Source organism: Urocitellus parryii, chromosome 1, assembly GCF_045843805.1.
Source record: "Urocitellus parryii isolate mUroPar1 chromosome 1, mUroPar1.hap1, whole genome shotgun sequence".
Lineage (NCBI taxonomy): Eukaryota > Metazoa > Chordata > Mammalia > Rodentia > Sciuridae > Urocitellus > Urocitellus parryii.
This window is the reverse complement of record NC_135531.1, coordinates 203559789-203577389: the sequence shown is the minus strand read 5'-3', so window position 1 is coordinate 203577389 and position 17601 is coordinate 203559789. Positions and strand designations below refer to the sequence as shown.

Below are 17601 nucleotides of genomic sequence, written 5' to 3'. Positions count from 1 at the left end.
CATCTGTATCCACCCAAGACTACTGTCCAATTGTCCTTGGAGTAAACAGAATGCTTATAAGGAGTGTATAAAAACAGGTGGGGAGTAACTAAGTTTAGGTAGCAATTTTTCTGCCTTTTCCTACCAAGCCATATAGCTGATGAATTATACCACCAGAGTTTGGTGCTGTTTCTCTCTGGTTGGGTTGGGGAGATGATGACCACAGACCTGAGATATCATTTTGTTGAGCTCACTGAGAATGACACAGTCTAGGTGCTGGTCTTTCCCTAGTATCTTACATCTCTAAGAAAAACAATGACCAGTTGAACTATATGAGCTGCCAGAGTAGCCAATATCCCCAGGGTGAAATAACCTTACAGGTTGAAATATCAAAACATTTAAGGAACACATCTATTTTCAAAGAATAAAAACATATTGGAATTACAAATTCTACGAGAAGCAGACAGATCTGATGGTCCAAGATTTTAAAATTAGCTTAATAAACATACTAAAATAGAAAAAGGAACAAATTAACAAAATGTAGTAAGAACAGAAGGACAAATAGGGAAACAGAAATATTAGTTCTGAGAAACACACTTGAAGGATAAGATTAGATAAGTAGAATCAAAATGAGGAATAAATTAGTAAATTTGAAGACTTGTTTCAGAAAATCTTCAGGACTAAAGAGAAGACAAAGGAAAATGTAAAATAAGGCTAATGGATAGGCTTGCTAACATTTTAATAACTAGAAACTCAAACAAATAAAAATATAAGGAAGAACATATTTGAAGAAATAATGGGGATAAATAGGACAAAGAGAGAATAGATTTTCAGTATTCAGGGGAAAAATATTAAAACCCTGAATTTTACATATTGCTATGCATTTATTCAAATGTGAGGATATAATAATATATTTTTGAGCATACAAAGTCTCAGAACATAGTTTTTGATGAAACCACTCAAATAGAAACAAATAAGATACTTAAAAAAGTATTAAGTAATACTGGTAAAATGTTAGGTTCTGTAAACAAGTCAAGATGGCGCCTGGCATTTTGTCAGAGGGAGTGGTTTGTGAAGTAATGCCAGCGAGCCATTAAGTGTGGAGATTCATTATGGGTTGACTACTGTATCTAGTTTATGTTAATTAAGATGAGCTGTGTGGAATGTATATATACCCCTCCTGTCCTACAATAAAGGGCTCCCACTCCTGTTGTATCAATGTACACAAGTTCCGCGTCACCCCCCCCCCCCTGGTTATTTTGCTGCAGCCGGACTGCCACAATAAAATATCTTGGCAGTCTTTTACAATAGCTAACAAAATGAAAAGAGAAGAAAATATGAGCATAGCAGTTAAAAATTGAAAGTAGATAACAGCAATATGAGGGGTAAGAGAAAGTAAAAAGAGACAAAGTCATGTTAGATGTACAAGAATCTTTTTTGGGAAGATATATAAATATCAAGGTTTGTTATTTAATAAGAAAGTGTTAAAAAGAAGTAATGAAAAAATATGGGAAAATCGAAATGTTTAAGATGCCAGAAACACATTCAAATGTATAAGATTATAACTATGCTTATTGACTCTCTGTTTTTATTAGAGTGTCTGTGAATGTCATGCTTATAATACTGCTTTTTTTTTCTTTTTGAAATGGAAATACCTTGAATTTTTGTATTGAAGTTACATGGTTGCTATCAGGTTCAAACTCAGAATATGAAGTGTAAATCCTCTAATTAACTGCAATTTGGCACACATTCTAAAGGAGAGTACGTAAGATAATTGCTAATATTTTCCTGAACACACACTTCTTTGCACATGACGCCCAACTTATTATTTTAAAAAATATTTATCTTTTACTTGTAACTCAAAGCAAGACAACAGTAAAAGATATAAGAAAATCTATGGCATTATTAACCTGTTTCTTGTTATAGAGATGCAGAAAAATATTGTAGTGCAAGATTAATTATGGTATATGACACCAATAATTTAAGTCAAACAAGAATGGGTAAATCAGAGCCCCTTAGTCAGGATTAGGACACCAAATTCCTGGTCAGTCCATAAGGTGGTGATCATTTTGTTGGATGTGGGGACTGAGATCACCTAGGTAATTTTTTCACTCAAAGGGAACTGCTTCTGAGCTATACCCTCCTGAAGAAAGAACATCAGCTGCCATCAATACTCAAAGGGGAGTGGAAGAAGCTGAGAAAAAAAAGTAAATAGAACAATAAGCACTAAAGATGAATATAGTAGTCAAAGACATCTATTTCACAAAAATGCCAGATAGTTTTATCTCTGAGTTATAAGACATATTAAATAAATTGTAAATTCCTACTTTTTAAAGTTATTCCAGGAACATAAAAAGAGCAAAACCTGCCCATTTCATTTTATAAGGTTAATGTCATCTTAGTTATTATATCGTATAAGAAACAAAATTATCGTGCATGTCACTTAAGTATGTAGATTTCAAAACTCTCAATATTTCTTAACAAAGCACAACAATGCATAAAAATATTACATCATGATGTAAACTAAAAATGCATAAATGATTTAACATTAGAAGTTCTATCCACAACTCACAACAGTAATGCATGATAAGATAAATATCATATAATTATTTTATTTGAATGTATGTATCATAAAACATTTGATAAGATTCTAGAGCTATTTATAATAAGACTGTTTAAAGAACTAGAAATAGAAGAACCTTTCTTAATTAGGTAAAAGTTACATATAGAAACCTTCACTGAATATTATAATTAATTGAGAAACCATGAGATGAAGATGCTTCAATTATACTACTACTGCAAAATAGTTCCAAAGAAACTAACCAAAAGAATAGAAAAAAGAAAAAAAAAATGGGTATTATAATGGGAAAGGTGGAAAGAAAACTGTCATTATTAACAAAGTGATATAATCATTTCTCTTGGAAAAAAGAATAGATTTCAGCTGGGTGTGGTGGTACAGACCTGTAATCTCAGCAACTTGGCAGGCTGAGGCAGGAGGATTTCGAGTTCAAAGCCAGCCTAAACTACCTAGTGAGGCTCTATGAAACTTAGAGAGACTCTGTCTTTTTTTTTTTTTTTAAAGAGAGAGTGAGAGAGGGGAGAGAGAGAGAGAGAGAATTTTTAACATTTATTTTTTTTTTAGTTCTCGGCGGACACAACATCTTTGTTGGTATGTGGTGCTGAGGATCGAACCCGGGCCGCACGCATGCCAGGCGAGCGCGCTACCGCTTGAGCCACATCCCCAGCCCTCTGTCTTAAAATATAAAAAGGACTGGGGATGTGGCTCACTGGTTAAACACCCCTGGGTTCAATCTCTGGTATTATTACTATACTGCTGCTGCTGCTACTACTACTACTACTACTATTACTACTACTACTACTACTACTACTACTACTACTAGGGTTCAGCAAAGTTGTTGGAACTAAGAACCACTTCAAAAAACTCAGTAGCATTTCTATGACAGCAATAGATATAAAAATATTTTAATTAAATATATGAAATCTAGGTATCTATTTAAAGAGCATGATGCATAAAATTTAAAAGTTTAAGGATGGAAATAAATTTGTTTTATATCTCAACTAATAGGAAATTAATATATAGCCTACATAGCAAATTCCCACAACATAATAATTAAGATATAGGAACCCAGATGAAAAAATGAATAAAGACTATAAATAAGCAATTTCAGAAGAAGCCTTAAAAGGCAGACAAATATATAAAGAGAGTCTCAAACTCAACAGTGATAAAAGAACTCAAATTAAAACAATGAGTTATAAAATGACACATATTAGACTGAAAACAAAAGAGAGCTAGATAATGCTAATGGTTTGCAGGAATGAAGAGGCTACTGGGAGTATGGACTGAACCATTTTTCTGAGGGAACATCTGATAGGATTTTGTCAATTTATGCATAAACATATATCCCATCATCTAGCAATTCTGCTTCTGGGAATATATTCCAAAGAAATCTTTGCAAAGTCCCATGATAGGATAAGTATGAGCATGTTCATCAATGGTATTGTTTGTGACAACAGGGAATTGGAAACAACTTGGGTGATATTCATTGGGAAAAATGGACAGTTAAAACAGGACAGCTATCAACCATGAAATACTATGCGACCATTACAAGCAATGTAAACACAGAAACATAAATAAATGTTTAAACATAATGTTAAATAAAATAGAAAATAGACTGAGATACAGTACAATTAATTTAATATTCAAAAGCTGGGTGTCTATTTAAAAAGTATAATGCATAAAAGTAAAAAGTTGAAGCATGGAGACTTTTTTCATATCTAAAAATAACAGGAAATTAATATCTAGCTTATATAACAAATACCTACAACATATTAATCAAGATACAGGGACCCAAATGAAAAAAATGAATAAAGTATATGAATATGCAATTTGAGAGAAGGAACAATACCACTTATGCATATTTACATTTTAGGTATAAAAATTGGGAAGGGAAAAGGAAACAGATGGGTGAGACACACTCAAATGCTAGAGGATAACTGTTGAAGTTGAAAGATAGGCACATGACATTTCATAATATTATTCTATTTTCTTTATATTAATTTGACATTTTTTATATAAAGATATTGTAAAATAGGGGCTGGAGTTGTGGTGCAGTGGTAGAGCGCTCACCCAGCGCATGGGAGGCCCTAGGTTCGATTCTTAGCACCACATTAAAAAAAAATAAAGGTATTGACAACTAAAATTAAAAAATAAATATTAAAAAAGATATCCTAAAATACACAATAATACTTATATGAAAATACAAACAAAAAAAGAATGCTACAATTAATATTATTTTAGAATATCATATGAAAATGGTTTCCTATGGTCAGAGGAAACTACTGGAGATGGGAGTAAGAGAATCTGAGATGATTTTCATGACCAATAATAACAGTGTGTCATGAACTGAGAAGTGTGATAAACTATATTTCCTCTCTGTGCAAAAAGGTCCATTACATTTTTTTTTAATCAGAAGGATCTGATTTACACTTATCTAATCATTATAATTCAAAAAACATTTAAATAGCTGTTCAAAGTAACCAATTTACGATATAATATATAACTATGGAAATGAATTAGAAATAAGTAATATGACTTATTTTTTAAAATAAAATAATTTATGACAATAACATTCATCACAGAAAAGTAGCAAAATCACTAAGCTGATAACCATGAATTAAAGAGGAATAAAATAGACTTGAAGTACTTGTACTCTAAAAGAATAAAGAAAAATAGAACAAAGGAAAAAAGAAACTGCACCAGAGGCCATAAACTGTTTTACTGGGTTCACACAGTGGCAAAATTGGATTTTTTCAAAGACAAAATCTTACACTGTTATTGAAATATTAAGGTTTTTAAATCCGAACTTCTGGTTTCTTTGGGAAAAGAAAATAAGGTTTGATTTTGCAGCCTCTCATTTCCACTCAGCAAGAATCCTAGAGCTGAATAGGAGTGTCCCATTTATAGGCCACATACTTTCTGGACTTTCATTGTCCCCATCTGGCAAACAATTATTTAACGTACCTTTTATGAGGTTTGTACCCCTTGTATCACACTGGAAATGTTATCAAAATGTAGTCTGAAATGTATAGTAATGAAAGCATATAAGCAGTCACAGAAGGCATGACAGAACACATGGAGTAACAGGATACGCCAGGTGAGGAAAGATCTTTGAGAAGTCATGAAATAATGAAAAGGGGTCTGGTATTCAGAGGTACCATGAGTACATGAAAGCATGACAGGGTTTTCTGGAGTAGGCAAAGAACAAACTCTTAATGTATTTAAAGGAACTGATTAAATACATTAAAAGGAAAACAAGGGGCTGGAGTTGTGGATCAGTGGTAGAGCACTCACTCGCCTGGCATGCATGAGGCACTTGGTTCCATCCTTAGCACCACATAAAAATAAAATAAAGATACTGTGTCCAAACACATGTATAATAACTAATATTATAATAATTAATATATACGTATATACATATATATATATACACACACATATATATAAAAGAAAAAGAAACCAGTGGATGACAGTAGTTTTGGTTTATTTTTTCAAGTTATACTCTACAAAATGTGTTCATGGGTTTCATTGAAGCTACTTCAATTATTATTTATAGTTGGTTTTCTCCTTCCATAACAGCATGTCATTTTTAATCAATTGGTTATTATAAACAAAATAGGATACTTCCTGTTAAGTTGGTATTAAGGTATAAAAGTTGTTTCTGAATATAAATGAATATAGATGCGAGTCAGTTAGATTAGGCCAGTGATAAAAAATAAGCAAATTTACAAGTTGAAATTATAATCAGATAACCCTAACAATTTTAATAAAATTACTTATGAGGCTTTAGTTATTACTTACCTTGAGTGTCTAACTTCTAAAGATTTTGTCTGTAAACCATAAACCCTTCAAGATCTATTTCATATATGCACAAAATGACATCTCCAAGGATCATCTAGAAAAAAAGCATAAGAAAATGTGAATTATATATAGTTTCATTTATTATAAATACAAGAGAAAATCTTTGAAAAAATTTAAATAAATGTAATTACAAATACATAGATTCTAATCTCCTATATAAATGTTGACCCACCATAGAAAATACTTTCCTTGTTCAAAGTTATTACAGAAATATATTCTTGATTACATGTGAACCAAAATCAGAATGGAAATCAACAAGTTCAATATTCTGTTCTCATGAATATCCTGATCACTTAAACTTCTCATTCAGCACATTACATCAACTTAGAAAAACAGCAGAAATGGTCTCTTTAAGAGAAAAATTTTCAGAGAATGTTTTTTGCCCTAAAAACTCGATTTTTATTGCCTAACAATGCAGTTAAGGAAAAAGGATTGGAACCCTACTGTGTTGTATCTTTAATATATGGTTTTGAGTACTACAGATTCTCAAGCCAAACATAAATGATTCTTGAATTAGTGTCGTCATTGTTCTTTTTGATCACTAGTGTACATTTCTATTTCTTAGCTGCAGATATACACTGAAAGCACTTCAGGCACTTTAAAAATAAATTAAGTCAGTTGATTCTTAGATATTCTGATTTAATTATTACAGAGTCGGGGTCAGGTCCTAGTTTTTCTTTTCTTTTTTTTTCTTTTTGGTACCAGGGATAGAACCCAGAGGTGGTTAAACACTGAGCCCCATCTCTGGCCATTTTTATTTTGAGATACAGTCTCACTAAGCTGTTTAGGGATCCATTAAGTTGCTGAGACTGGCCTCAAACTTAGATTCTCCTGCCGTGCCTCCATAGTCACTGAAATTATAGGCATGTTTTAAGCAACCTAGGATTTTCTTTTTTTTAAGTTAATTAAGGAAGGTTATCTTTTCTTCTGGTTGAGAAACAATCTCACAGGAACTATTGGCTTAGTTTCTACATATTTAATAAGACATTAAATTCTATAAAACATCTACAGAAGTTTATGAGATACTGACACTTGTTAATCTATTAAATATACAAAATGACTTCAAAAATTTCACCATACACACAAACATACACAAATATACTCCAACAACCATGTGATACATGACAGTACATGGATCCAAGCATGATCTAATTGGTAGCTGCAGGAAATCTCACTATAAGACATTTAAGGATTAAATGTAGTACTTCAAAACATAGACCCTCACATGACATACCCTGAGATTCTGATTTGTGAAAAATAGGCTGAGGTCACAGATTCTCTTTTTTTTTTTACAGGTATCCTTGGTTTTTATAAAACAGGTCTACTAGCCAGCCATGGTAACACACACCTGTAATCCCAGTGGGAAGCTGAGACAGGAGGATTTCGAGTTCAAAGCCAACCTCAGCAAAGGCAAGGTGCTAAGCAACTCAGTGAGACCCTGTCTCTAAACAAAATACAAAATAGGGTTGGGGATGTGGCTCACTGGTTGAGTGCCCTTGAGTTCAATCCCCAGTACCCCTATTCTCCTTGTAAAACAGTGTTCTAAGCATTTGTGAAAGCTATTACTAGACTTATTATTTGCATTTATAAAAACAGTTTTTTACTTTTAATTTTATATTTCTTCTTTTAGTTTTCTTTCTTTCATTATTAAATTAGAGTTATATTATATATAATAGTTGGATTCATTTTGACCAAATCATACAAGAATGGAATTTAATTTATTCCACTTCAGTCCCCAGTATTCCTCCTTTTTCTCCCCTTCTCCTTCACCCTATTCTACTTCCTCTACTCTACTGGTCTTCCTTTCACTCATTTGTTTATTTACTGTCAATTGGTGTTTATAGATATACTTAAAGGTGGAACTCCCTGTGGTATACTTAAACAAGTACATAGTGTAATCTTGTCAAATCCATTCCACATTTCCTCCTCTTTCTGGTCCATCTTTCCTATTTCTGGATCTCCTTCTACTCCATCGATCTCTATATCTTTATGATATCTGACCCTGTCCCCTTTCCCCTTGTTTTGCTCCAGTTTTTATATATTATAGAAAACATTCAACCCTTGATTTTCTTAGTTTGGCTTATTTCACCTAGCAAGATGTTCTCTATTCATTTATTGGCAAATACCATAATTTCCATCTTCATGGCTGAATAAAACTCCATGTGTTACATACACCACATTTTCTTAATCTATCATATTGACAGGCATCTGGTTTGGTTTCATAATTTGACCATTGTGAATTGCTCTGCTATAAACACTAAGGTAGCTATATCACTAGAGTACGCCAATTTCAATTCTTTTGTACAAAGACCAAGTAATGGGATAGCATGGTCATATGGTGGTGTCATTCCCAGTTTTTGAAGGAATTTCTATACTGTTTTCCAGACTGACTGGAATTATTTTCAGTCATATCAACAACGTATGAGTGTACCTTCTCCCCAAATTCTTGCCAACATTTATTATTATTTGTATTCTTAATAATGGCCATTCTGACTGGAGTGAGATGACATTTTATGCAGTTTTGATTTGCATTTCCCTGATTTTTAGAGATGTTGAACATTTTAAAAATAAATTTGTTGGCCATCTGTTCTTGTTTTGAGAAATGCTTGTTTAGTTCTTTTGTTCATTTATTGATTTTTTTTGGTGTTAAGCTTTTTGAGTTCTTTATAATATCCTGGATATTAATCCCCTATCAGAAGAGTAGCTGCAAAGATTTTCTCCCTTTCTGTAGGCCCTCTTCATGCTCTTAATCATTTCCTTTGCTGTGCAGAAACTTTTTAATTTTAAGTCATCCCACTTACTAATTCTTAGTTTTACTTCTTGAGCTACAGATTTTGTTAATAAAGTTGATGCTGGCACCGATATGTTGGAGTACTGATATATTCTTTCTTTTAGAGGCTGCAAAGTTTTTGGTCGAATTCCTAAGTCTTTGATTATTTTGATTTTACTTTGGTGCAGGGTGAAAGATAGGGATCTAGTTTCACTCTTCTATATATGGATATCCAGTTTTGCCAGCACCATTTGCTAAAAAAGATATCTTTTCTCCAATATATATTTTTGGCACCTTTGTCAAGAATCAGATGCCTGTAAGTATGTGGGTTTGTCTCCGTATCTTCTATTCCATTGTTCTTTGTGTCTATTGTTACTATAGCTCTATAATATGAGGTTAGGCATTGTGATCTCTCTAGCATCACTCTACTTGCTTAAGATTGCTTTGGCTATTCTGGGCTTTTTTTCTGCAAAATGAATTTCAGGACTGTTTTTTCTTTTTTTCTAGTTCTGTGAAGAATATCATGGACATTTTGATTGGGTTTGCATTGAATCTATATACCACTTTGGATAATATGGCCATTTTGATAATATTAATTCTGCTTATTCTAGAACATAGGAGAACTTTCCATCTTTAAGGTTTTCTTCAATTTCTTACTTCAGTGTTCTATAATTTTCATTGTAAAGAGATTTTACTTCCATGGCTAGATTAATTCCCAAGGTTTTTGTTGTTGGATTTCTTTTTTTTTTTTTTTTTTAAGAGAGAGTGAGAGAGGAGAGAGAGAGAGAGAGAGAATTTTTAATATTTATTTTTTAGTTCTCGGCGGACACAACATCTTTGTTGGTATGTGGTGCTGGGGATCGAACCCGGGCCGCACGCATGCCAGGCGAGCGCGCTACCACTTGAGCCACATCCCCAGCCCATCTTTTCTTTTTTTTCTTTGTTTCTTTTTTTTTTTTTGAAGTTATTGTGAATGGAGTAGTTTTCTTGATTTCTTTCTCAGCACAACTGATGTTGGGGTATAGGAAAGTTATTGATCTATGCTATTAAGCTTGTATTCTGCTACTTTCCTGAAATCATTTAACTTCAGGTAGTTTTCTGAGTCTTCTAGATATGGGAACATGTCATTAGCAGTAACAGATAATTTGACCTCTTTTCATTTATATCCCTTTAATTTCTTGTCTGATTTCTAGGGCTAGAGTTTCAAAAAAAATATTGAAAAGGAGTGGTGAGAGTGGACATCATTGTCTTAACACTGATTCTACAGGAAATTTTTTCAATCTTTCTCCATTCAGTATTATGTTTGCTTTGGGTTTGTCATGTATAGCTTTCATAATGTTGAGGCATGTATAGCCTTCATAATGTTGAGGTGAGTTCCTTCTATCCTTAGTTTCTCCAACGCTTTAAACATGAATGTTTGCTGGCTTTTATTAGAGGTCTTTTCTCCATCTAATGAGATGATCATATGATTATTGTTCTGAGTTATACTTATGAGGTGAATTATATTAATTGATTTGCATATCTTGAAGCAAACTTGCATTTCTGGGCTAAAACCCACTTGAGCATGGTGTATTATCTTTTAAATGTGTTATTGAATGTGATTTACTAATGTTTTATTAAGTTACATTTCTAAACTTAAAAGATAATCACCAAACCTACTGGTTTAGCACTGATTTTTGAACATGAAGTAAACATAATTTTGGCAATAATTCAATGTAGAAAAACTAAAATAATGTTTACAAATTATAGACTTTGTAAGCCCTGCTACCCTCGTAAGTAAATGGTGTAGTAGATAATCAGTAAAAACTTATGGGGAAAATAGAAAACTAGGCTATATTCTATAATGAAATACTTAAAAACCTCATTTATAACTCATTTTAAACCTCACTTATAAGTAGAGATATAACCTCAAAGCTTCAGAATTTAAATTTTAAAATTCATGATGGCATGGGAAATTGGGATACACTTCTATAATATCATTTTTTTTCCTACTGAAATACAAAGGCAAAAGTTTTATAGAGAAAGTCTTGAAACATTTCCCTCTAGAACACATGTACACTAACATTAAATAGGCTGTTAACATTTTAGTTTTGAAAAATCTTATAAACAGGTCTATAAATACTTTGTAAGAAATATAATATATTCTCACATATATACCTTTTAAGATTCCTTCAGAAAAAGATAATTTTAATAAACAAAGCTATCTGAGATTTTGCTATACATAACAATTATGGTGACCTCTATATCTACCAAATCTGAAAAGACTACTAAATTTTACCACTTATCTTCCTTACCTAGTTTGGAAATTATTATTTCTTTGCATGACTGCACTCCTAATGGTCTCTGGTTTTCTGGCAAGTTAAAATCAATTTATTTTATAACTAATTTTTTCTCTATATATTTTAATAGGAACCAATGGCTTTGTAAATTACACATAATGCTCTACATCAGAAAAAATTCAATCTATTACATCATTTTCTAACAATTAAAAAATACAAGTTTGTGTATATTATGATTAATTACCACCAAAGTTTCATATACATTATTAAAAACTCTTCCTTACATTTCAATTCATCATTACTAGCTTACATTTATTGAGAACAATCCTAAGAAGTGTTATTCTCATCTAATTTATATGCTTAAACAAACTGGAGAGAGGTAGGTAACCTGCCCAAGGTTCCACAGTAAAATTAACAAAGGTATTTCCAGAAGGACCCATTAAATAAATTAAAATCTCCCACAGCTCTAGAAGCCTTATTAACGTATCTTTATAGCAAGTTTTGGTTTACACTCACTAATTCTTTGCAAGGTTTTTCCCATATGCAAAGGGAATGCCAAGATGCTTCACTTCTAACTTTTTCTTCCTGGCAAAAAAAATGTCTTTGAAGTCTCCATTTAGCTCTATATACATTCTGTTTTTTTTCTGTGCAATGTAAACAATGTAATAAAGCCTCTGTGATACTAAAGGTTTATCTTTAAAATCTTAGTCTAACTTGTGAATGTAATGTTTTATATGCCTAATCACATTAAAAATTATTTGCCATTGAGATGTAAATTTGTGGTTTTACCATGTTATCAATTCCCTTAGGAAAGTATGTTATCTTAAAATACTATTAGAATCCCAATTTTAAATTATGGTTATTTGGATAAGAAAAAATAATGCTTTTTTAACTTCTCTTAGCTATTGGTCTATATCTAACCAAATTTTTACACATGATTTTTTTTTGATGGATACAATACTTTATTTATTTTTATGTGGTGCTGAGGATCAAACCCACTGCCTCCCTTACACCTGCTAGGCAAGCACTCTACCACTGAGCCACACCCCCAGCCTGGTGGTGATTTGTTTTCATATCAATATTAAGTATGCAACTTCCACATCTCTTAAAATTCCATTCATTTTGATCCAATGAGCTACTTTAAATAAAATTCCAATTCACAGATTGCAGACTTGGTTGAATGGAAACAGCTCATGGCAAAAAACTGTAAGATAAAATCAAAACTCAGATTCTTTATTTCAACAGAAATCAAACATTCAAAGAATTAAAAATATTTGTAGCCTACGTTTGTTTTTTAAAACATTTCATATTTCTTCAGCATAACAAGACCTCTAATCATGCTATCCATGAAAGATTTCTTTTTTCAACTGTTTTTATATCAGATAAATTTTAGTTTGGCAGATTCAAGTCATTGTTTAGTACCAATTAAGAACATTAGTATTTATATTCCAAATTACTCTTCTAATGGACCTTGAATTATTTTTTATGGTTTTAATCAATATTTATATTTTTGTGGTAAAGAACAGAAGAGTCCTTTATTAGGTATCCCTAAATCACTTTCAAGAACGAAGATTCAAAGGAAATTTTAAATCCTGTCCACCATAAGATTTGTCTTTAGCTTTCTTTCAACATGTCCAGATGATCTAACTTTTTATATATTTAAAGTCAGAGTAATTGAAATTCTATCTATGAAAGTTAACACCACCCAGGTTAACTAAAGTAGTAATAGGAAATGAAATATTTTTATTGGAGAAAGTAAAATAAAAGCATTTTCTCTACTTTTTTTCCTATTATTATTTCCTAAAAGTATTCACTGAATCTGTAGAGGGTATCTCTTCAGCTGGAATAAATAATGAATTTGGTTCTGAATTACTTAGGGAATATTAGTGATTTCTGTATGTAATTATATGCAAATACCTTCAGAGCTTTCTCAGAGACAAAGAAGTACAATATTTTGCCAAATATACTAGCAAGATTATACATTCTAACATTATGGCCATAATAAATTCACTTTTAGCCTTGTTGTCTTCTTGGGTTTGCTGAAATGAGAGACAATTAATGAGCTAATAAGGTTGGGACCCAGTGAATGGGCTAGTTACTCATTCTTTAATTTTATATAGACTCTGACTTCATAAATAATATTTTTGAAAATCATGAATTTAAAACTTAAGAATGAAAAGCTGAATATATTACAAATAAAAAAGGATTGGGAATTGAGATGAATGAACACGAAAGTCCATGTTAATAGGTTTAGAGTCACTGAAACAAAAATTTCAGAAGGGATGGTAATGAGACATGATCAATAACAATTCATGTATCTTAACTTTAGTAATCATTTCCCTTTATTCTTTCCTGTTCACTAGAACTTTTCAGAAATTCTTCTAGGGCAATTTCACAGAAATACTTATAAAATTATTTGGAATAATACACTATATATATATATATATATATATATATATATATATATATATATATATACACACACCAGTGACCTTGCTATCTCCTCCATCCAAATGTTTGTACCCTTTTAAGTTAGGATTATGTAAATGCTTTTTCATATATTCTCAAGTTCTTTTCTAGTCACTCTTGAGTCCTGACTCAGTGGTTTCTCTTATACATTTCTAACAGCAAATATCTTTTCAATGGAACACAGTTTGAAATTCCAGGTTCCCTTTTCCTACAGCAGCAACCTCTTTTTAAAAAAGTTTTAAATTGATGTTTTAAAAATAAATGATAGCAGAATGCATTACAATTCTTATTACACATATACAACACAATTTTTCGTATCTCTAGTTGTATACAAAGTATACCCACACCAATTCATGTCTTTGTACATGTACTTTGGATAATAATGTCCATCACATTCCACCATCCTTGCTAACTTCCTACTGGCTCCTTTCCCCTTCCACTCCTCTGCCTTATCTAGAGTTCACCTATTTCTCCCATACTCTCCCTCCCTACCTCCCTATGAGTTGGCCTTCTTATATCAGAGAAAACATTAGGCATTTGTTTTTTGGGGGGGATTGCTAACTTCACTTAGCATTATCTTCTCTAACTCCAACCATTTTTCTGCAAATGCCAGGAGCAGCAAGCTCTTTTTTATGGCTTCCTTAAAAAATTACTATCACTGACATCATCTTCATTTTTTAATCAAACATCACATTTTTTGTCATATGATCATCAAAGGGAATTATCTACATTTCCAGAATGCTAGAAATTAAATATTTTTTATGCTAGAAAATTCTACATAAGAGGAAAAAGAAGGGAAGAGAAGAAGTTCAATAGTGACAACCAATGCTAATTATACTATTTAGGATTTTGCTAAAAATATAAATACAATTACTAGAGAAGAGACAAGGATATCAAAGAAGGAATTTAAGCATCAGAGGGTATATTTAAATTCTCTGAATCATGATAACCTTAAAGGTCCCTTCCAACTCCAAGATTTTAGTCACTAGAAACTGTATAAGCAAAAAAGAAAGCAAAGGAGTACACAAATTAAACACCAAAGCTATACTGTCCCCTCATAGAGGCACAAAACTGAAATTATAATCATTTAATAGGATATCATGAACTGCAAAAAAAATTCTAAAGCAACATGGCAAAATATAAGCATCAATATACTATTAACTAATATATTTAGCTAAATAGAGAGTTAAAAATAAGTATTATAAATTGTTGGGAGGCTAACATGACAAAAAAGTTAGCAAACTAAAAAATTGCAAAAGAATTCTTTAGCTCAAGCACAAGAAGATTTCTTGTTGTGATGAAAGAGAAAACGAGACTATGATGCTGAGTTAAGAAAGTAAGATAAAGAAATGAAAAACTGAGATGAGAGAGAGAGAGAGAGAGAGAGAGAGAGAGAGAGAGAGAGAGAAGCAGAGAAAGTGAGAGATACTTTTGTTTTGACTGACAAAAATTAGGAGGTCCTAAGGAAGGGCCACAATAGTGTCAATTATGTTAATGGTAATGGTATTTTTAGACCCATAAAACACTAAGTACCCAAAAGCAAAACACTATTATAATACAAATTTCATGAAGCTATTCTAAATATACTTCAAATAAGGCCTTAAAACAACAATAACAACAGCAACAACAACAAAAAACAACATCAGATTCAAAATATAAAGCATAATGCTTATCTACATTTTGGTAGCAAAAAAATGATACTAGGTCAAAAAGTAATTCCAATGTATGGAAATAAAAAAATGACTAAGATATTGTAGAAATTAAAGCAGATAATATCAGATCTCAGAAAGTCTTTTTACAAGATGCTTCCATTATAAAAACAAAATCAATGAAGTTGATAATATTAACTAATTAGTATTTGTTAATTTGAGGGAAAACTAGAGGGAAGATATATTTGAATTAGCTTATAGAAAATTTTAAATAAATACATTTTTTAAAAAGTATGTACCTACAGACTATTATTCTTTTGGAGTATCAAAAGGAGTAGCTTTATAAAACAAAGCTATAAATTTAAAAATGTAGCATATAAATTGCTTACATGTAAAGGTCAAATCATACTAAAAATGTTCTGTAATGTTAACCTCTTTCTTATAGTATTTATGACATTGAAAATGAGGTAAATAATCCTTTTATAATATATAAGAACAGTTAAATAAATGTAAGATTATCTGAAATTAGTTTTAGACTACTTTGTTTACATGCCTCAGTGAATCCCACAAATCCCTAATTTACTTAATCTACCTGGAAAGCTTCTGATAATGAAGGGATTTGAAACCAAGCATATTCTTCTCTTTGCTGATACCGTTCTTTGGGACATCTCTTTCTAAAATAGAGCAGGTTCTTCTCTGAGGATTTCTCCAAGTTACCAAGTGTCATAGTGAAATTCTTAGTAGCTCCAGTATGTATACCACTTAAATGCATATTTTGATGTTACCCCTATGCAACCAGCCTTATAGCTGCAAATGTTCACCAACCTCAGCCTTTACATTTTTTCACATCCTAGTTTATTGTTGAATGTTACACTAAAGGACATCTGGTGATGAGGCTCATCTTTTAGCCAAAGTGACTATTTAAGTTACTACCCCTCAACTATTTTATCTGGATTATACGAAGTCAACAATACACAGAAAAAGAACTCTTATTATTGGAAATAAATCTTCAAGAGATGATTTTTTTTAAATTTTATTTTTAATATTTTAATTTTTTTTAATTTTATTTGAGTAATATTTTTTGTTGCTGTAACCAAAAGACTCAGATAAAAACATTTTTAGAGGAGGAAAAGTTTAAGAGAGCTCAGTCCACAGATGGCCAACTCTATTGCTTTGGTTCTAGATGAGGCAGAATATCATGGTGGAAGAGTGTGGTGGAGGAAAGTAGGTACTTCTATATGTTAATGGAAATAATATTTTTAGACCCATAAAACACTAGTACCATAAGTCAAAACACTATTATAATGACAAATTTCATGGCCATCAGGAAGAAGACAGAGAACTCTTCTCACCAGGTACACAATAAAAACCCTAAAGGCATAACCTCAGTGACCTACCTCCTCTAGCCACACCTCAAATGCCTACAATTACCACCCAGTTAATCCATATCAGGGGCTAAAGCCATTGCTTAATAATCATTTTACCTCTGACCATTCTTGCATTCTCACTCATGGACTTTTGGGGGACACCACATATCCAACCATAACACTGACAGAAAACAAAAACCAAACAACCAAGTAGCTGCATGCTGGGAAAATATGAAGTTATAAAAGAAAAGAATGTGAAAGAAAGAAAGGTAGGTAGGGAGATAGATAAGTTCCTGTATAATCCACAAAATCTACTGTAATTTCTAATAGGCATAAAAAGTAGTAGGGAGAAGTGCAAGAAGTGTATATAAGTTCTGACATGTCAACACACTGAAAAAATAAAATGGGAAGCAGAAAAAATGCAAGTACACAGAAAAATGGAGTATGGGATTATCCTCAGTGTGTTGGAAAAGGAGGTCAGTTAATGTCTTTGAGTGTCAAAACAGACATCATTTGGGGGAAAACAAGAGGCTCTGACTTTCTGTAAAATTTTAGTTCAAACACTTATAACAGTAAAAGAAATCATATTATGTAAGGAATTCTGTGAGCCAGCAAAAATGCCTGATTTTATCATTTCTGGAAACTATCT

At 31.8% G+C, this 17601-nt stretch overlaps 1 protein-coding gene across 1 annotated transcript in view; it reads right to left on the bottom strand.

Moving 5' to 3' along the window:
- The window catches only part of Mbd5 (methyl-CpG binding domain protein 5), a 402700-nt gene that overhangs the window by 254123 nt on the left and 130976 nt on the right, over positions 1 to 17601 (bottom strand). Inside the window, exon 4 of the mRNA XM_077802477.1 lies at positions 6359 to 6452. The gene's annotated coding sequence lies outside the window, so the exon portion shown is untranslated. The remainder of the gene's footprint in view (positions 1 to 6358; positions 6453 to 17601) is intronic.